Source organism: Stomoxys calcitrans, chromosome 1, assembly GCF_963082655.1.
Source record: "Stomoxys calcitrans chromosome 1, idStoCalc2.1, whole genome shotgun sequence".
Classification (NCBI taxonomy): Eukaryota; Metazoa; Arthropoda; class Insecta; order Diptera; family Muscidae; genus Stomoxys; species Stomoxys calcitrans.
Window position 1 is genome coordinate 173289861 of NC_081552.1, and position 22920 is coordinate 173312780.

Sequence of the window (22920 nt, forward strand, 5' to 3'; positions counted from 1 at the left end):
TCTCATATAAACCTATCTCCCGATTTGGCTTCTTGAGCCCTTACAAGGCGCAATTCTTAGCCGAATGAACTGAAATATTACACAATGACTTCTACATGTCAATCAGCATTCAATTATGGTCCGAATCGGACTATAACTTGATATAGCTCCAATAGGATAAAAGTTCTTATTCAATTATTATTATTTGTCTAAAAAGAGATACCGCGCATAGAACTCGACAAATGCGATCAATGGTGGAGGGTATATAAGATTCGGCCCGGCCGAACTTAGCACGCTCTTACTTGTTACATGTTATATTTGTTTTTTGAAAATGAACCCCGTTCGCAATTAGCATCAATAATCTAACAAAAGCTCGTAAAATTTTACGCATTTTTCAAGCAGAGACGCCTTTGGCTACTAAGTTTTCAAAATATTGCGAAATTCTCGCTAAGTGGATCATAAATTAGCTGTTATTATTAATAGAAAGCGTTAAGACCAAGAAAATACAAATATTTTAGGCGGCCTCTGCGAAATCTTTGAAGGAAAAAAAACTAAAAACAAAACAACACTTGTTCATTGAACGCTAAATGGCATACAAGCAATCCTAATTGAAAACGTTAAGTACCGCGTGTTGACTGCTCAGCTATTTGAGAAGAGCCAGCGTAGCCTGGCACTTGGCATGGCATTATGATGATAAAGACATCAAAATGTTAAAACAAATGACATACAGAATATTATTGTGCATGTATCTGCCTCTTTACGTATAAAAAAAATCCACTAAAATAAATAATGAAGGTCTTTGTGGTTCATTTTCAGAACAAGGCACCCAAACTGAAATTCTACAGATTACTGAACCCAATGAGGAGGAGGCAAAACACGAAACCCCAGAGGACAGTGGCCTCGACGAGAAAAGTAATGGGGCATCACATGGTCAGCACTACTATCACACAATCGAGAGGGAATCTTCGGTGAACAGCAAACAAAAGAATGAAATACCCGAGAGCAATAAGTTGAGAAAGTCAGCCTCGTTCTCCTCCTCTTCGAATGCTTCCATAAGGGGTCTGGAGGGAGCAAACACAGTTTCGACTTCCAGTTCCACAATGTCGTTACGCTCTTCTCCTTTGAGATCATCCTGCCGTACACTAAAAACTGGCAAAATCAATACATTCCAAAAATGGGAGACCACCGTGGAATCGGTCAGTTATGTTACTACCAAAACAGTGGCCATTAACGAATATCCTTCGGATAAAAGGTCCCGTTCACGTTCCACCACACCCATTACCATAAAGGTAATACCAGATACCGCAGTCAATACTTCAAAGGAAAATGATGCGAATTTGTCGAACGGCTGCAATGGAACGGAAAATGTTTCTGAGAAAAAGGGTAAGTTTTTTTTTGAATACCCATCAAAATTTCGTAAGTAAATATAAATCATATCAAATATACCATTCTATTAATTATTACACAAAGGAAAACAATGATAATATAACTAAAAAATAGGGCTATAAATAAAAATAAATAAAAAAAAAATTAAAAATAAAAATCTGAACTTAAATTCTAACATTTTGGGTGAAAAATTCCTAAAAATTATTGAGATGTATAAAAATAAGAATACAAAAAATTATCAATTAAAACTTGAAAATAAAAAAACAATGATTTCACATTATTTCTTGGTGGGCTTACACATTCCTAATGGAAAAATCTTGAAAATAAGTTTTGAACTGATAGAGAGATTTGCAATATACTTTGTTTGGATGAATGCTTTTCTATAAGTACGCATAGATATGAGTTGCCTAGATTGTCACATCGCATTTGTAAAATTTGTAATGCTCGCCAAGAGCTCGACTTGAGAAATGCCATTGCCTTGCTGGTTAGAATAATATCCTAACATGTGCTATATGCGTAATTTCTAATTTTTTTTTTTTGTTCATTCGATCCTTCGACGAATCTTTCTCTCAATCAATCCATGTACTGGCGTTTTAATTGAAAGTAGCATCTATTTATTCCAAGTCTATTTGTTTGTTTACGCCTTCTTTTTTCGGTCATAAATCTTATTGAGATTCCATTGCTGGATATTATCCGGCTCTAGACCATTTCATTTAATGGCGATATCTAGTTCGCTGGTGAATCAGAAATCGCGATACGGATAGTCAGTCAAATGTTGTTAGCAACACCACACTTTAAATGTTTTCTATTGTGTTATTCTTTCTAGGGTTCCGTCAATCCAAGACTGTGACGATGGCAGCAGTCCCTCACACTCGACTTCAAGGTTCATTTCAGGTATCTGATTGGAAACCTCTTCCCTTCCTTCCAGGTTTCCTATCGTCGGTTCGATTATCCGCGATGGTATAAGCTGCTCCCATCCTCAATCCATTCTCCCATCGCCTTAAGTCTCATAGCCGCAGTGGCTGCCTCGCACTTAATCTGTATGTCAATGAGTCGGATGTCTAGAAAAATCTCCAGTGCCCTAGTGGGCGTGGTCCTCATCGCTCGGCCTATGCGAAGACAACATTTTCTCTTAACCTGTTGTATGGTCCTTATGTTTCACTTTTTCTCCAAAGCAGTCCACCAAACTATTGAGGCGTAAGTAAGTATTTCGAGCATACGGCCCGTCTACATACTGCCCAACATCTGAGCAGCACGCTCCTGAATGTGACACTTCCAATTCAGTTTCCTGTCCAAGATCAGATTAGAATATGGTTTATATAGTCTCTTAGGACAGAATCCAACCGGTACGGTCCGAACATTGTTAAAAGACCCCTCGATGTCAATGCATGCCGCCAGGATATACGTTTGGGCAGTCTCCACCGACCTTCCCTTGACATAGTGTCATGGTGTCCACAACATGTTCCATGGTTTTAAGTAGAAAGGACGTAAGGCTTATGGGTCTGTAGGCCTTTGGTGTCGCATAACTTTCCTTGCCGGACTTGGGTATAAACACCACCCTTGCCTCCTGCCAGGCTTTGGGAGTATATGAAAGTCCTAGGCACGCTGTGAAAATTTTGGCGAGACGAGGCGCCGGATAGTCTGCCTCTTTCTGCAGTAATGCCGGACATATTCCATCAGGTCCGGGTGACTTAAATGGTTTGAAGCTCCTCAAGGATTCCTTCACCATAAATTCCGTAATTATAAACCTTCGATCAATGTCATTATTCCAAGATTCCGGTGTCTCCGTGAGTACCGTCGTATCCTGTGAAAAATAGGTTTTCATCAAAACCCTAAATTTCAGCGAAATCCAAGACCTTAAATCGAGAGTACGCACTATACTGACTTTATTTGGCTATGACAGAACATTCGTTCTACTAGCCGAATGTAGAATAGCGTTCCAAGCGCCTCGATCTTCTGTGCTCATTTTACATTCATTTTTTTATTTATTCCATCGAGCTTTTGGTGGTACCGTTTTGCGCGTACCACCGAAACTGGAGTTTCAAAGTTGTGGTTCCCAACTTTCTCCATTTTCATTATCTGAGCGATTATACATGGTGTTTTAGGAGTTGATACCATGCATTTCGTCTTATCTCCATTTGCTGTCAAATCCAATTTCATCGACTCTCTTTCGATTCTTGCAAACGCTGCAGTTGCTACTTCCGGTGACCGACCTATAATGTCGATGTCGACGGCATAGGCGGGTAGCATGTGTTTTCCTGTGATTAGTGTGCCATATCTTTTTACATCTGCATCTTGTTTACTCTTCTCCAGCAGGATATTAAAGAGATCACGCGATAAGCTGTCATCTTGTCCTCGTTTGGTATTAAATGGTTCGGAGAGCCTCTTTCCTATTCTTGTTGAGGAACATGTATCAGCAAGTGCCATCCTGCAGAGTCTTATTAATTTTGCAGGGATACCAAACTCAGACATGGCTGGAAATAACTTTGAACGTAAAGGAGTATCGAAAGCGGCTTTGTAGTCAACAAAGAGGTGGTAGTTGTTAATTTGTCCTTCTCTGTTTTTTTTTTCCTGGATTTGGCGCAGTGTGAATATCTGGTCTAGGGTGAATTTACCAGGTCTAAAGCCGCATTAATAGGGCCCAATTATCTCATTGGCATTAGGTTTTAATCTTTTACACAGTACGCTCGAGAGTATATTGTATGCGATGGGGAGAAGACTTATTCCTCTGTAGTTGGCATATTCCGTCTTGTCTCCTCTCTTGTGCACGGGACATAGTATGGTGAAGTTCCAATCATCGGGTTTGCGTTCTTCTAGCCAGATTGCGCAGACAAGTTGATGCATACGACTTAACGGCGTGTCGCCTCCGGTCTTAAATAGTTCAGCGGTTAACCCGTCGGCTCGTGATGATTTGTTGTTCTTAGTCGGATTACTGCTACTAGGACCTCATTGTATATAGGAGGTAAATATTATATACCATCATCGTTGATTGGTTCTGCGGTATCCTCTTCGCTGCCATCATCGGACACTAGCAGTTGGGTAAAATAGTCTTTCCATATACTCAGCATGCTATCTGTGTCAGTTGCCAGATTTCCTTCCTTGTCTCTGCAGGAGGATGTGCCTGCACCAAAGCCATCGATTCGATGTTCTCTTTGATAGAATTTCGAGACTTCATTCTGACTCCCGTACAACTCAATTCGCTCACATTTTCATTGCTTTCCATTTTCTTTTTATTTCTGCGGAAAAGAGGTTTCTCCTCTCTCCTTTTCTCTCGATACCTCTCCTTCATCTGGCGCGTTGCTACTGATTGCAGGGTTGCTCTATATACCGCATTCTTGGCTTCAGTAGCTTCTCGGCACTCTTGGTCTTACCATGGGTTTCTGGCGGAGGCTGCCGGTAGCCAAGTACGGTTTACTGGTTTGCCATTGCGTCATTATATCATCGGAACAAGTTGTTCTTTCATCAAGCAGTGGATCAGTCGAGTGGAGTATGCCGTTGCCACCTGTTGTGTTTGCTGTTTTCCGACGTCAAGCTTCCGCGCAGTGTCAGATCGTACTTTTCCCGTCACACTAGGACGTGTAAGAACCTTTGCTGCAAAACAAGGTAATGATCCGAATCGATGTTCGCGCCTCGGGTCGATCTTACATCTAACACGCTGGTTGAATGTGTTTCATCAATCACAAAATCATCTATTTGGTTTCTCGTGTTTTGATCGGGTGACAGCCATGTGGCCGTGTGAATCCTTCGATGTTGGAAACTGGTGCTGCTAACTACCATGTTATTTGTCGCAGCGAAGTCTATTAGCTTCAATCCATAATGGAAAGTTTCTACGAGTAGGCCAAATTTTCCGACTGCTGGGCCAAAAATATTTTCCTTCCCCATATTCACATTAAAATCTGCTAGCACACAAAAACAGCACTGGCAGAATCAACCGTTGGGCGATCGCCGTGCGAAGAACGAAAAATGTTTGTTTTTGTTGCGATTAGCACTGTTGGATAAGTTGGATTTGAATAGGGGACGCAAGATTTGATTTGTTTTCTATTGCGCTTATGAATCAAGTCGTCTCAAAGAGACCTGTTCAAAATCAGATGTGAGCTTTACAACTTACTCTAGTTAGATTGGTTGTAAAGCACCATGATCCATTTGACATCTCCTGCTGATGATTTTTCTTGGTCGAAAATGAAATCGCGGTACAGGAAACCAGTCAAATGCTTCTAGCAAAAATACGCTTTTTGTTTTTTGTTATACTATTCTTTGAATAGGAAGCATTAAACAATGGTCTAAAGCCGGACAATACTCTGCATTGGAATCTCAATATTCTAGAACGATTTTAATATCATACAGCGGTCATATTTTCTTTCTAGGCGCTCGTAGAAAATATCTTTGATCTGTTCGTCCTTATCGTCGGTCGGGGCATGGGCGCAAAAAAGGCGAATGGTGAAGAATTTGGCCACTTTGCGGATAGTGGCTAGCCTTTCATCCACCGAAGTAAACAAATCCACAGCCAAATTCGTGCCTCGTTTTATGGCAGCTATAACATAGGCCATCACCTCCTGGTGTTTTGTGGAGCTCTTCCCGAGCCATCAAACTTCCTGCATGGCAGTAATGTCTGCCCTGTACTTTTCCAATACATCTACAAGTGCGTTCACTGCACCCTCTCTATAAAGGTGCGGACATTCCAGGTGCAGATACGCAAATCACGGTCCTTAAAACGTTTTGGTGGTCGTCAATAGAGGGGGAAATCCGTTTTTATTCTTCTTGATTTTTTCAAAGAATTTTTTTAAGTTTTCCGGGTGATGGGCTATTAACCCGACCCGACATCTAGTGCCTGTTCCTGGTAATGAAAGTCGATTTAATGCCTTTATTAAACATCACGTCAGCATAAGTGAGGACATAACTACCCTTTAGGAAGATTAACAATACAAACACAGTAATTTTAAATAAAAAACAAGTAAAAAGGCGTTAAGTTCGGCCGGGCCGAACTTTGGATACCCACCACCTCGGGTATATATGTAAACCACCTTTCATCAAAATTCGTTGAAAATTTCATACCTTATACTCATATACCTCATACCGATCTGAACTATATACGACACGCATGTCGAAAAGCCGAACATAAGTCACTGTGTCAAATTTCAGTGAAATCGGATTATAAATGCGCCTTTTATGGGGCCAAGACTTTAAATCGAGATATCGGTCTACATGGCAGCTATATCCAAATCTGGACCGATTTGGGCCAAGTTGCATAAACATGTCGAAGAGCCTAACCATACTCACTGTCTCAAATTTCAGCGACATCGGACAATAAATGCGTCTTTTATGGCCCCAAAACCTAAAAACTAGATATCGGTCTATATGGCAGCTATATCCAAATCTGGACCGATCTGTGCGATATTGCAGAAGTATGTCAAGGGGCTTAACTTAACTTACTGTTCCAAATTTCAGGGACATCGGGCAATAAATGAGCATTTTATAGGCCCAAAACCATAAATCAAGAAATCGGTCTATATGGCAGCTATATCCAAATTTGAACCGATCTAGACCAAATTGAAGAAATGTGTCAAAGGGCCTAACACATCTCTCTGTCCCAAATTTCAGCAAAATCGGATAATGAATGTGGCTATTATGGGCCTTACACCATAAATCTGAGGATCGATCTATGTGGCAGCTATATCCAAATCTGTCCCGATTTGAGCCAAATTAACGAAGGATGTCGATGGGCCTTACACAATTCACTGCTCCGAATTTCATCAAAATCGGATAATAAATGTGGCTTTTGTGGGCCTAAGACCCTAAACGGGAGGATCGGTCTATATGGCAGCTATATCCAAATCTGAACCGATCTGGACCAAATTAAAGAAACATGTCAAAGGGCCTAACACAACTCACTGTCCCAAATTTCAGCGAAATCGGACCATAAATGTGGCTTTTATGGGCCTTAGACCCTAAATCGGAGGATCGGTCTATATGGCAGCTATATCCAAATCTGGACCGATCTGAGCCAAATTGACAGAGGATGTCGAAGGGCCTAACACAACTCACTGTCCCAAATTTCAACAAAATCGGATAATAAATGTGTCTTTTATGGGCCTAAGACCCTAAATCGGCGGATCGGTCTATATGGGGGCTATATCAAGATATAGTCCGATATAGCCCATCTTCGAACTTAACCTGCTTATGGACAAAAAAGAATCTGTGCAAAATTTCAGCTCAATATCTCTATTTTTAAAGACTGTAGCGTGATTTCAACAGACAGACGGACCGACAGACGGACGGACATGTCTAGATCGTCTTAGATTTTTACGCTGATCAAGAATATAAATACTTTATAGGGTCGGAAATGGATATTTTGATGTGTTGCAAACGGAATGACAAAATGAATATACCCCCATCCGCCGGTGGTGGGTATAACAAGTAAAGAGGCATTAAGTTCGGCCGGATAGCAACCACCTCAGATATATATGTAGACCCCCTTTCGTCACAATCCGGTGAATATTGGCATATAACTTATGCATCCAAATTCGGCACGGACATTGAGTGGCCTAATAAACATAAGTCACTGTTGAATTTTGTATTACAAATTTCAACAAAATCGGGAAATAAATAAAGCTTTTATGAGCTTCAGACCCTTAATCGGCACATCGGTCTACAAGACAGCGATATCTGAATATAGTCCGATCTTTACCATATTGGGGTCGGATGGCGGGTGGCCTAAAACTACTTCATGTTTCCCTTTATCGGGAGATCGGTCTGTATGGCAGCTCTATCTAAATATAATCCGATCCGAACCATATTTGAAACGGATGTCGGGGGACCTAAAACTACCTACTTCCAGCGAAATCGGGTAGTAAATAGAGCTTTTATGGGCTTTAGACCCTTTATCGGCACATCTGTCTATATGGTAGCTATATCTAAATATGGTCCGATTTGATCAATATTTAGGTCAGATGTCAAGAGGCCTAGGGTAACCCTCTGTTTCAAATTCCAGCAAATTTCTGTTCCGGATAAAAAACAATGCTTTTATGGGCTTCAGACCCTTTATCGGGAGATCGGTCTATATGGCAGCTATATATAAATATAAGCCGATCTGAACCATATTTGAGTCCCATGTTAGGAGACGTAAAACAACTTACTGTTTTAAATTTCAGCGAAATCGGTTAAAAAATAAAGCTTTTATGAGCTTCAGACCCTTAATCGGGAGATCAGTCAATATGGCAGCTATGTCTATATCTAGTCCGATCTGAACCATATTTAAGCCAGATGTCGATAGGATTAAAATAACACACTGTTTCAAATTGTAGCGAAATCGGGTAATAAATAAAGCTTTTATGGACGTCAGACCCTTTATCGTCAGATCGGTATATATGGCAGCTATATATAAAGATAGTCCGATCTGGACCATATTTGGGTCAGATGGTAAGCATTTATGGGCATTAGACCCTTTATCGGCAGATCGGTCTACATAGCAGCTATATCCAAATATGGTCCGATTTGGCCCGTTCAAGAACTTAACCAGCGTGCATCAAATAAACGTATCTGTGCCAATTTACTGCTCAATATCTCAATTTTTTAAGTCTGTAGAGTGATTACAATAGACATCGTTAAATCGTGTTAGAATTTTACGACGATCCGAATATTTATACTTTGTAGGGTCGAAAATTGATATTTCGATGCATTGCAAACGGAATGAATAAATGGATATACCCACCTATCCTGGTGGTGGGTATAAAAATAATAAATAAAAGAAATTTAATAAAAAAACAAAAAGTAAAATATGCTAACTTCCACTAAGGAACAGGGGCAAACTTCCCACATATCAATGAGTGCAGTCCGATTCAAATTTTAAGCTCAATGATAAGGGACCTCCTTTTTACAGCCGAGTCCGAACGGCGTGCCGCAGTGCGACACCTCTTTGGAGAAAAGTTTCACATGGCAAAGTACCTCACAAATGTAGCCAGCATTAGGAGGGGAAAACCACCGTTGAAAATTTTTTCTGATGGTCTCGCCAGGACTCGAACCCAGGCGTTCAGCGTCATAGGCAGACATTCTAACCTCTGCGCTGCGGTGGCCTCCAATCTATAATCATTTATTTTATTCAATCAAGTATAAGTCATTATTTACTATGAAAATTAACATTAAAATAAAAAGTATATTTCCAATTTTGTTTACATAATATCTTAAAATTGAATAAAATTGTATTTGAAAACCCTAGCCAAATTTTTGAAGTTCTTTTCAGGTTTAATTTAAAAACTGTAAATTTTATAGCTGTTAAAAATATACACATTATGCGAATGGCCTTGCATTTGATTTCAAACTTCAAACATTTTTAAATGCACGTTTAAGGAAATGAATAGTATAAACGTATAATGGTATTTTTCCATGTCGACTTAGTTCTTAATGCCAATCAGTTGCCGGTACCTCGATGAGAGGAACCATCTTTAAAATTTTAGAATTTAAATGCATGTCCATGTACATTTGAATTTGCCACATTCCGCTGGCATGCTTTCATCTCGCAATTATGTTCATCCATATGTGTTTCCCATTTCATCCGACAGCTGTCTTCATTTAAATAATCATCCTTTCATAGAGCTTAGGCATACCATGCATTCGACCTGACCAAATGATGTTTAGTTTTCCACACAGCAGAGTGTTTATTTATTTTTTGGGGAAATTTGTGAAAAAAAAATATTTGATTGCACTTGGCGTGTTTTTTTATTTATTATTTAATTTCATTCAAGGTAATTTGAACATAAATGTTAGAGCGGGGGGTTTATGCAAAATAAATAAACCGGATATTGAAATTGCAAAAGAATGTTGTTCGCTCATCAGTCAAAGTCTTCATTTGGCTTCTATTAGATGTTGAGAAATATTTTGCACGAGGATTTATCGAAAACTAATTATTAAGGCAGGTGTTTTTTGTTAAAGAAAATTCAACATGTGAAATTCATTTTTGAAGAGTGCCAAATTTTCCCACCACAGGTATGTCTTAAATATGAACTGTTAGTATTTTTTTTGAATGAAATTACCTGGGAAATTGCAAATGAATGCTAATGGATGTGACCTTCAAATGTTTTTGCAAATGAAATATGAAGAAATTGTTAAAAAGCCTTATTTTGGTTGCGCACTTTCGTGAAATAATGTAAAAAAAGATAAGGTAGAGCAAATTTGGTAATAAAAATCAAATGTTGGTATGATTTTATCTTCACTAAAATAAACCGAACTAACGAAAGCTAATTGATGGACCTTACCCATTTAAAATTTGAACTATATAATCTTGGAGAGTACACAACCCCCAATTAGTGGTCATCTATCTGTCATTAGTCGCTCTGCTAGCCTTATTTCGATGAATCAGTTTGCAGGTCGCATATCCACGGACTCCAATTTACCTGAAATGTGTCTACTCGTCTAATACAAAAATATGTGTAGCCCGATACCCAGAACATGTAAATCTTTAACTTCTCGTTCATAGATCTGCTGCAACCGCGACGGCCTTTAAATTCAAAAATATTTACCCACCCCACTTCTGTAGCAGCAACGCTTATCAGATGGAAGAAATTTTTTACATTTTAGTACGTTTAGTACACATTGTAGCACGCACCAACATTCACTCTCATCTTAAATCCATATAATTAAAATATCCTAGCCTGAGCCATTTCGTCTGGACGTAGATAAGTTAGTTACTGACGTACTTTGTCCCTACAACCCAGAAGCTTGATTTTTATTTTAGATCAGTTGTTGTTGTTGTAGCAGTATGTTATACACTGAGGCGGCAGTCCTTGCCGATGAAGAACTCGGTACGTACAACCGCCATGGGATTGATTTTAGATCAGTGTTGGGCAAATGTGCTAGTGTGGGTAGCATTTTCAAGCCCATGGGCTTAAGTTCTTGTTCGCGTACACAGATATGTGTAATAGTGCACGCAAAAAAAAACGTTGGGAATTGTAATCGTGTAACGTTTCTCTTCAACATATCTAAAGATAGTCATAAACGTAACATTTTTGAACGTAACTTACTTGGTTAGTTATAAACCCTTTAGCAGCTTTGCCTACACAGATAAGAATAATTATGAAAAACAACAACTTTGGTCGAAAAAACGACTACGAAAGTTGTTAATTTTCCTGCAACAATTTGTTTTGAATCTCAACTATCCAAAGTACAAATTTGTTGTTGACAAGCACTCTTTGCAAGCCAACATATAACAACAACAACACCAACAATACATCCATAAGCGAGACAAAAAACCAATCTAACCAGTGGTGTGGTGGTGTTTTTATTTTCTTTGTTCTGCTCGCGCTGCTTTTTCTCGTCCATTTTGCTGCTGCTCTCGGGGTTTTCTCTGTCGCTCCCTACTATTACTCTTAAAAACAAATTGTAATAATTTTGGTGCCACAGAGTATTGAACTCATGAAAAATGGCATCATCTTATTTATGATGAAATAAATCAAGGAGTGCTGCTGCACAGTAATAAGTGTCTCAATTAATTAAATTATTTGAAATGTAAAAACCACTCTAAACATTTTTTCTGTATTCGAAATTCATATTCGAATTTATGCCGAATTTTCTAAAATAAGTTTAATGAAAACAAAAAATAAAAATAATTTTTTTTGATCGGGCGGGGTACTCGAACCTGTGTTTGCAAGTCATGAATGGCATGGGTAGTACGCCTATTTTAACAACTACCTTTATTAAAGAATTTGTTGAAAGTCAACCAAATTTCAATAATTTTTTCTGTCAAGCCTCTTGTAGAGACTTACTTACGCACTTCAGCAAATAATGTCTGCGATTCAATGCTGAAATTTGTTGAGAAACTAAAGTTTCACATCCAAATTTGGTAGTTGGTTTTTCTAAGTGTTATTTTTTCTGTGTACGGTTAAATAACCTATCTTTTGTTGCAAAACCAAAAACTCTTTGATTGCAAAAGTATTTCGATAGCCGGAAGTGATTATTCGTTAGCCGTACCAATAATTATACTCTTGTATATATCCCACTAGAGAGAATAGACAAGTTTTTAAGCGTATAGACCAGTGATGGGCAGAAATACTGTGTACGTACGCAAGAAAATAATCCAAAGTGAGACCATGGGGTTGCACTTAATTGCAATTGTGTTCTCGTCACTGGTATAGACACATTCTCACAAACAACATTTTGTCTGTTGTGTTTTGATTGAGCAAAGAGTGAAGTGACAATTTAAAAGTTGTATCTTATGAACAAAACTGGTAATATTTAATTACCATCCCAAAGTAGGTATTTAAATGTGCCAAAACAACAACCCCCACAAGTAATTTGTTTTATTTATAGTACAACGAATACAGCAGATCATAATACGAAACCGTAATGGCGTTGTACAAAAATGGAAGGGCTTTAATATAATTGTGTATCAAAGTGTATTGTGAATTAGTCAACTGAGATCTGCATAAAATTGGTTTTGGGGATGAACTAAGCATACTTTTCAATATGCACATTCTATTAAAAAAAAGAATATCCATTCATAAGAATGACATTAAATTAACCTTTTATATGAAAATCGTAGTTTTGCGGAGAGCGGACCCTCCCCCTAACCCCACTAAAAACGCCAGATCTCGGAATTGGTGCATCAATTTAAGCGAAATTTTGTATGCCCCATTATGGTAACCCAAAAAATTAAAATTGGTAAAAAACTGTGGGATCAAACAACCGTGGGGACGCCCAACCATAAAACCCTCCCAAACGGACATGTTTACCATTTGGGACAATATAGGTATAACATGTAAGGTAATTGGAGGTAGAATACGAAACTTATTTAAAAAATTTAGTCAAGTTCCAGGGTGCTGCCCCATCCAAAAAAAACATTCCAAAACGGCCATGTATGTCGATCGGGACAATATGGGTTTCAAACAAAAGGTACTTGAGAGTGGAATACGGAGCTGTATATGGAATTTGGGTCAAATCCTGGCGAGCCGTCCCATCCGAAAATTATGCTCCAAATGGGCATGTATACCAAACGGGGCAATAATGAAAGTTATTTGAGAGGTAAACACGAATATAAATAATTTTCAAATGTGGACCATGTCAAAAGGGCCAGCTACATTATAAATAAAGAAAAACTAGTTGAAATTCCGAATAACATGTTCTGTTAAAAAACTTTTTATTTGTCTTCAACAAAGTTCAACGTTTTTTTCGAAAAGAAGTTTACTTGGCGAAAATTTCTTTTATGTGAAACGAATAATTTTGTGTGTGTGTGTATTTGTCCACCACTGCTTTAGACCCATTTTCGAGTTTCCCGCGTAAACTGTCCTAGAATTCGTTGAAGATTTCGATTTTGATAACCGATTGGTTGTTTTTTTTTTATTCATACAAATTGAGCCACCCTAATCAAAGTTGCCTGCGATATAATATACTGTTGTCCAGAGTCACATAGAAAGTGTGGGATTATGCAAAGCTTCCGTTCTTATCATTTCAGTTCATCTCAGATACACAACCCATTCATTCTTTGGATCATACGAAGTTTCAGGCACAGATCTGTGATATTGCGATAGCCGTACAATAAATCCGGGTAAAGGGTTTACCACCTTCGTAGTACAGGAGTTATATGGTCTGTATGGGCCGTGGACTCTACGATGTTGAGGTCGAGGTGCGATTTGTTTGAACTGCCTGAATGTGCTTAAGATAGAGGGCTGACTGTAGAGTTTTCCGACACAATGACATTTTCGAGTAAAAAATATGCCATTTGAGAACAAATAGAGATAACTCTTTCAAATTTGAATGGTTAGAGCTGAGATGTTATCGAGATCATTTCAAGATTTTAGGTAGTTCGGGCGCCTCTTGGCAGGGCCCTTAAGTTGGTCACCTCGCCATTTCGAAAAATTTTTGGGGCTGCCAAATTTCAAAATTTTGTTTGCGGATACTCAGAAATCTCTACAACAAACTCTGCTTGACGTATACAAAATCTCCCCTGATTCCGGGAAATTCGACTATTAATTTTTATTTTTTTTGAAATTTTGGCCAAGATCGGCTTCGTATCTTGCTATTATGAAGGCATGTGGGTTCGATTTTCATTTTGATACATATTTTGCTTTTTTTTGGGAAAAGAAATAGATTCATTACCATAACTTTTTAATTTTCTCTAGCAAAGAGAACATTCCGTGCGAAGCACATCGAAATATTGATCTGACACCCAACAAGATATCCATATTCTTAATCGTCTTGATATTCTAAGTCGATTTAGTCATGTCCGTCCGTCTCTCGAAAGAACGCCAACTTTAGAATGAATAAATTTTGCCCGAACACTTCTTATTACTGTAGTTTGGTAGGGAGTGTAAATGGGCTATATCGGTCCATGTTTTGATACAGCTGCCATATAAACCGATCCTGGATCTTGACTTTTTGAGCCTGACATTTTGCATGAAATTTTTGTTTTAATTTCCAACAACTATGTCAAGTATGGTCCGAATCGGTCCAAATCCTAATATAGCTACCATATAAACCGATCTCGTATCTTGACTTCTTAAGCCGCTAGAGAGCGCAATAATTACTCGCTTTGGCTGAAATTTAGCATGAAGTGTCTTGTTTTGACTACCAACAACTGTGCCATGTATTGTCTTAATCGATTCATAATGTGATATAACGGTCTCCCGATTATACTTCTAAAAACCCTAGAGGGGGCAATTATTATCCGATTTGGCTGAAAATTTGCGCAATGACTTTCAATTTGGTCTCCAACAGCGAAACCAGTCGGTTCATAACTTGGTATAGCTCCAATATCATAGCAATTCTTATCCATTATCCTTTGTTCGCCTTTAAAGATATATCTGGCAAAGAACTTGACAAATGTGGTCCATGGTTTTGTTTCGATTCTATCCCACCGTGCGACGGTCGTAGGGCTTGTCTACGGCGAGCGACACTGTCTCGTATAAGTGTCATTTGTCGATCTGATGAATATATAAGAGAGGATGACCAGTCGGTGGTGGTGGTCTGATATGAGATCAATAAGCACTAATACACGGATCATATGGCAGGAATTTCTCGCAATGATTATTGAAAAACATAGGGGTTCATGCACTGGGTATATACTGCAGTTGTCAGAGCTAAAATGTTATACGGTGTTGTGGTCTGGTGGACGACGCTTCAAAAATCCACCTACTGTTCAAAACTCAGCCGAATCCAAAGGATGGCTTCTTTGTGCATTACAGCCGCACTGAGGAAGTAAAGGAATGGCTTAGATATAATGTCATAACGGCGATTGGTATAAATATCTTCTCAGACAGCCACGCAGAACATATATCTGAATTCAAAAACACCTCTCGAATGTCGCAGATCTCTCAACGAGATGGCTGAACAGTTTGAAATTCACCAGTCTGGATGCCGGGTTACAGTGATATCCCAGGACATTGTAGAGTGGACGAGCTTTAAAGACAAGAAAAATACCTTACACACTCCAGGGGAACTAAAATCTGTGGGCATACTTCTAGCAACTTGTAAGCTAAGTCTCCAGGATCAGACCGCAGGGCAACGAATGACAGATGGTCACAAAGTGTTGGTTATGAAAACTCTAAAATTATGTGGCCCACTCTAGGCTTTGAGAGTTCTAAAACTTTACAGTCGCTGGCTATACCAGACGTCTCAGTCATTGTGGCCGTCATAACAGGCATTGTCTGATCGGAAAACATGATGACAGACTGAAGGTTGCAAGTAACGGTTTTTGCAGAAAATCTGAGGACATCGAGGAAGAAAATATAAAGCACCTGCTGTGTGCGTGTGTTCCGCACCACTAGCATTCAGAAGAAGTTCCACTTTTGGTTTTCATATCTTTCAAACCCTGTCTAATTAAGTAGATGCGAACATTCGCAAGGTATTGGGTTTTAAAGCGATCTGGATGGTTCAATGGTAGGAACTGGAAGGCATCTTCTTGCTTCTGTTCCTTTGGTATCATAATAGACGAAAACGTCTCAGTGAGCCTGATTTCGTCTCGTCTCGGTCTCATATGACAACTTCTTTCTAGCTAAGGTATCACAATGGGCTAATTCTCGTCTCCGAGTGAGCTGGCTTTATAGTGTACTGGCCGTTTGAGTTAACCTTGGTCGAACCTACTGTTGAAAAGATGTTTGATATCCTGTCCACAAGACAACAACTAGTACAGCCAATGCATGACTAACGAATTTCATGACTATGCCAAATTTCAGCAAATTCTGGTTATAATTGTGCGTCTATGAGACCAAGACTAAATCGGAAGATCGTTCAATATAATAGCTATATCCAAATATATAAATAACACGACTTACATTGCCAAATTTAAAAGAAATCAGGCCTTAAATCGGTAGATCGTTCTATATGGGGGCTATATATAGATAAGGTAAAGGCCTCGTGGGGATCAAGAAGTTAAAACTGGTGATCGGCATATGTGGGAGTTATGTCAGTTTATAGACCGATACGAATCATACTCGGCACGAATGATAGAAGGTCGTGTACCAAATTTCAGCCAAATCGGATAGAAATTGAGGTCTATAGAGGCTCAAGAATTCAAACCTGGTGATCGGTTTATATGGGGGCTATATCAGTTGGTAGAGCGATTCGCATCATACTCGGCACGAATATTGGAAGTCAAAACAGAAGCCCTTATGCAAAATGTCAGCCAAATCAGATGGAAATTGAGGCTTCTAGGGGCTTAAGAAGTCAAATCCAGGAGTTGGTTCATACATTTTTAGACCGATTCGGATCATACTTGGCACGGATGTTGGAAGTCAAAACAGAAGCCGTTGTTCCATATCGGATGCAAATTGGGCTGAATCAGGTTAGGGAGCGATTCAGACCATATTTGGCAAGTATGTTGGAGGTCATCACTCAAAAACTGCGTCCTATGAGGACTCAAGAAGTGCAATCGGGAGATCAGTGTATATGGGAGCTATACCAGGTTTTAGACCGTTGCAGACCATATTGGCACACATGTTGGAGATCATAAAAGAAGTCATTGTGCAAAATTTCAGCCAATTATAATATTAAATGCGTCCTCTTGAGGCTCAAAAAGTATTATCGGTAGACCGGTTTATATGGGACATATATCCGGTTTTTAACCGATTCGGACCATACTTTACACATCGGTTGAATGTCATAGAAAACATCATAGTACAAAATGTCAGCCCAACCAGAATTAAATTTCGCTCGCCAGAGGGTCTAGAAGTATAATTGATAGATTGGGAATATATGACATCTGTAGCACAACATGGACCAACGTGGCTCATTTACAACAGGCCTTCACCAATAGGAAGTATTTGTTCAAAATTTCAAACGGCTAGCTTTGCTCCTTTGAAAGTTAGCGTACTTTCGACAAACAGATGGAGGGACAGACGGACGGACATGGCTCGACCTACAATTTCATTGCGAATATATATATACTTTATGGGGTCTTAGACCAATATTTCCATTTGTAACAAACGAAATGTTGAAGTTAGTATACCCCCATCCTATGATAGAGGATGTATAAATTTGTCAAAATTTTTATGTTGTTTCAATTAATTGCAGGGCCAATAGCTGATCTCTCGCTGTGGCATACAAATCCGCAATGAAGGTATTTATGTCTACTGGATTCTTTAACCACACGCACCGTTTGCGGTTAGATTTTCAGTTTAAGTTTCATTGCTGCTGACACTCATCTTGTGGCTTCACTACTTTCTTTGGATTTTCTCTATGCCTTTATTTTTTGCTTATGGATTCGGCAGCTTTCTAGTCACAAAGATATTTCAATAGGGAAATCAAAAGAATACATTTTTGTACTTAAAGTAAGTGAATGAATGGCTGTAGTCTACAGTGGCATAGCACAGAAATTAGCAGGATGTAGGGCCTTTAAATACCCACGGCCTATTGGTTTATTTTGGTAGACCAATGTTAATATAGTGAAAATAATTGTTTATTCCAGGCATGGTGATATCCGCGAGGGGGTGGACCCGCCCCTGACCCCAAACTTTCGAAAAAGCCACATCTCGGAGATGGGTGCATCGATTTAAGCTAAATTCTCTATGCCCCATTATGGTAACCCAAAAACACAAAATTGGTACAAAACTTTTGGGGTCGAATAACCGTGGGGGACACCCAAGCCTAAAACCCACCCAAACGGACAATAGGGAAATCAAAAGAATACATTTTTGTACTTAAAGTAAGTGAATGAATGGCTGTAGTCTACAGTGGCATAGCACAGAAATTAGCAGGATGTAGGGCCTTTAAATACCCACGGCCTATTGGTTTATTTTGGTAGACCAATGTTAATATAGTGAAAATAATTGTTTATTCCAGGCATGGTGATATCCGCGAGGGGGTGGACCCGCCCCTGACCCCAAACTTTCGAAAAAGCCACATCTCGGAGATGGGTGCATCGATTTAAGCTAAATTCTCTATGCCCCATTATGGTAACCCAAAAACACAAAATTGGTACAAAACTTTTGGGGTCGAATAACCGTGGGGGACACCCAAGCCTAAAACCCACCCAAACGGACATGTTTTCCGATTGGATCAATAGGGGTATCAAATGAAAGGTATTTAAGGGTAGAGTACGAACTTGACATAACCTTTGACCCCAAGTGTTGGGGGTGAAATGGCTACCCTCATTACAAATTAAGAAAAAGCTTATCAAACTCCAATCTGATATAAATATTGATCTAAATGCTTTGGGTTAGGTTTGAGTGGCTGTCCTTTACGGACTCACTTAGACAATTGTAAGTTCTTTGTGATATCACAGTAGTGACAGACCAAGGCCTCTGCAGTACCCTCAACAACCGCCCAAAAATTACATGTTTACCAATTGGGGGAATAAGGGTATCAACTGAGAGGTAAATGGAAGTTGGCTACGAAATTGATATAAACAAGTAAAAAGGCCCGGCCGAACTTCAGATACCCACCACCTCGGGTATATATTTAAACCCCCATTCGTCACAATCCGGTAAAAATTGGATAACTTATGCACTCAAATTCGGCACAGAGATGAGTGGTCTAATAAATATAAGTCACTGTTGAACTTTGTATTTCAAATTTCAACAAAATCGGGTAATAAACAAAGCTTTTACGAACTTCAGACCCGTAATCGGCTTAAATGACAGTTATATCTAAAAACAATCCGATCTTTACATTAGGCGGGTGGACTAAAACTACTGGAAATCGGTCTATATGGCAGCTATATCAAGATATAGTCCGATCTGAACCATATTAGGGTCAGATATCGGGAGGCTTAAATTAACCCACTGTTTCAAATTTCAGCGAAATCGGGTAATAAATAAACCTTTTGTGGGCTTCAGACCCTTTACCGGCAGATCGGTCTATATGGCAGCTATATCTAAATATGGTCCGATTTGGCCCGTTCAAGAACTGATCCAGTGTGCATCAATCAGACGTATCTGTGCCAAACTTCAGCTCAATATCTCAAGTTTTGAAGGCTGTAGAGTGATTACAACAGGCGGACGGACAGATACACAGACGGACAGTTGGACAGACGGATAGACGGACAGACACATGGACATCATTAAATCGTCTTAGAATTTTACGACGATCCGAAATATATATACTTTTCAGGGTCGGAAATCGATATTTCGATGTGTTGCAAACAGAATGACTAAATAAGTACACCCCCTATCCTACGGCGGTGCGTATATAAATTGGGGTCCAGTCCCAAAGGGGTCCACCTCAAAAAACTCCCCCAAAGGACATACAAGCCGATCGGGACAATATGGAATCCAAACAAAAGGTACTTGAGAGCGGAAGACGGAACTGTTAAAAAAATTTGGGTCAAATCCCGGGGGATCGCCCCACCCCAAAATGTGATTCTAATGAAAGTTATTTGAAGTTAAATACAACTATGAATTATTTTCAAATTTGGACCATGTCAAAAGGGGCCCACAAACACTTAAGGCTAGCTTATTCTTCATTTCCCTTAGTTTCAGGAGCTTCGGTTAGTAGCAACGAAATGAAACTGGTTTTCGTGAAGTTGTCGCGTTGTCGCAAGTATCTGTATTTACTAATGCGGGTGCAGTTACTTTTATTCTATGCCGATCGTAGGTACATCAAGTGCCACCAAACTTTGCCTTTAATCCTATTTCTTGAAAGAGTTTAGACGGTAAGTTCCTCTGCACTTTCATCTACCGCATGAAGGCCTCACCTAGAAATGATCACATTTCTATAATCAACAGCGAGTTTTTGTAAAGACATACTGAAACAACTTTTCATTCACACAAAGCCCGGCCGACTTGCTACATGTAGCAAAGGAATGCCTTTTTGTTGTGTTGCCTTATTGTCTTACAATAATGTTGTTCATTCGCTACCCGTGAGGCGGCCGAGTAACCTGACACCACTTTCAATTGCTGACGTTGCAGTTGTCACCCTCATCTTCAGCTACAGCATTTCCTCCGTCATCGGCATCGATGTTGGTTTTGGAAACACAATCCACCCAAGTTCTCATGCCTTTATCTAAGAAAGGCAAGAAATTGCTCTCAATCTCATATGGGGTTTCCTCAGTGGCATCATGCTTTGAGGTGGCATCGTTTATTTCGTTTTGCTTCATAGTTTTACGGTAGAGTAACGCAACCACATTGAGTGTGTGTGGCGGAGTGGCTGTCTGCGCAAAGACCCCCTCTGGAACACGACAACGACACTCACATCTTTATGATCGCAGCTAGAGTTGCCTCTGGTGATTTATTTTGTTCTTGTAATTGGCATTGTTGTTAAAGCATTTTCTCTAGTTTCAATTGCTCTTCTTTCACAGTGTCTGCAGGCTATGAAATCGACCTAGGGGTCGACGAGCAATTGTGGTGAATTCTTGTTTTTGTTTTGTTTGTTGGTTGTTTACAAAATAAAATGTTCAGTTTTTTGTATGGCTATGATCACCCACCACCCGCCAAGAGAAAACTGTGTCTGTTTGCCAAGAGCAAGGGGATGCCATATAATGGTTTATATATATATATATGATCTGTTATATATACATTTAGATGTGAATGTGTGTGGGTGCAAATGGAAGCCATTTGTTTCAGTTGACTTAGACTGGACAATTTTATTATACATTGGGAGTGGCCTTGTAACACTTTCGCCTATTTTGAGAGGGGGCGCTGCCCTGATTTGAGAATTCATTGAGGCATAGTGGCTGCTGTAACTCGTCAAACACTATTGGGAAGACCTCATTTAGACAATTTGTTTGTTTTCGGTAAAAATCTCTACTCAAACACAAACAAAATAATTTTCACCTATTGTTAAAATTCCATTTTCGAAAATGTATGTATATTGCAACAAAATTAAAAAAAAATATGTGTGTTTAGTCTTAAAATAAACGAATAGGTAGGTAGGTAGGTATATGCTTAATTATACTACACGAAGTGTATGAATTTAGCCATTCAAATGGATTCTCTGCAGTGCTTACGCAAGGTAGACCTGTTTCTTGGTAATCAAAGGAACAGAGCACTTGGTGCTATTAGCCCTTATGTTGATACTTTTTGAAATAAAATTTGGAAAAAGACTTGTGAGGCTTCAAATAATCAAAATTGGATACTGATCTATACTCGTATATGAAAATATAGTCAATTGCAAATTTTCCCATGAACACTTCATTAAAACTTTCAATACGGAATTTAAAGTAGGAATGATAAAATTATTTTCTCTTCGCAACTAGTAAATTGGAGTGCTAAGAAGTACGCATATAGCATTTGCGAAAGTATACAGTGGTGGAAAAATTATAGGGACTACAGTTACTATGAACAATGTTAAACAAATAGAGTAAGAAAACATGGTTACGTCTGTTAAAGGCTGAATCTGAATATTCATAGACTTGTGGAATTTGTAATGATGAACTTAAATTAGAAACTAAATCTCATTTAATTTGCGGATGCTCATTATGATGATTTTTCCGGTAAATTGACTTGGAAAAAATAATAGGGACAATTATTACAACGTTGTCATTACTTATGAATTGAATTACTAAAAAACACAAATGGTTACCACTCGTTCACAATATTCGTTTCGTAAATTACAGCATTAGCACCTAAAAATGGTTCGCAGAGTTCACATAGATGAAGAAGAGAAAAAGTGATTAAAAAAACTTAAAAAAATCATATAAAAACCAAAAGGGATATTGTGCCCCAGAGAGGTTTAAAAAGAAAAACACTGAAAGAAAAACACTTCATTGCATAAATGAACGGGTTTCATTGATTTCTTTTTCATTTTCATTCAAGTTGCATTAACATAATGAAATGTTCCATACATGCAATAAAAACTTGCGTTAAACAAAAGTTAATGATTTTTGACTTCATTAAATGAACAAAACGGATTTCATTGTTTCATTGTTACGCTACAAATGACTATAAAGCTTGACGAAAAAGTATAAAATAAGTCAATGAAATCAGTGTCATTGACGTAATAAAACCTTTCATCTAGTTAACGAAATTTGCATTGCATTTACTAAACGAAAATCTTCTTCTTTCTTTAAACATTTTTGAGAAAATTCGACTTAAAAATATATGCTTCTTATATATAAAAATCAATTTGTGTTTGTTTGTAGGTTTGTTTGTATGTGTACAACTTTGGAGCAAGTGCTGTAAGTGGACTGTAAGTTTA

The 22920-nt window shown here is 38.8% G+C and overlaps 1 long non-coding RNA gene across 1 annotated transcript in view; it reads left to right on the plus strand.

Annotated features, from left to right (window-relative positions):
- Positions 1–1274: 1274 nt before the first annotated feature.
- Positions 1275–22920, plus strand: part of LOC106081530 (uncharacterized) — a 51260-nt gene continuing 29614 nt past the window's right edge. The window contains exon 1 of the long non-coding RNA XR_009398780.1: positions 1275–1362. This is a non-coding gene — a long non-coding RNA (uncharacterized LOC106081530). The remainder of the gene's footprint in view (positions 1363–22920) is intronic.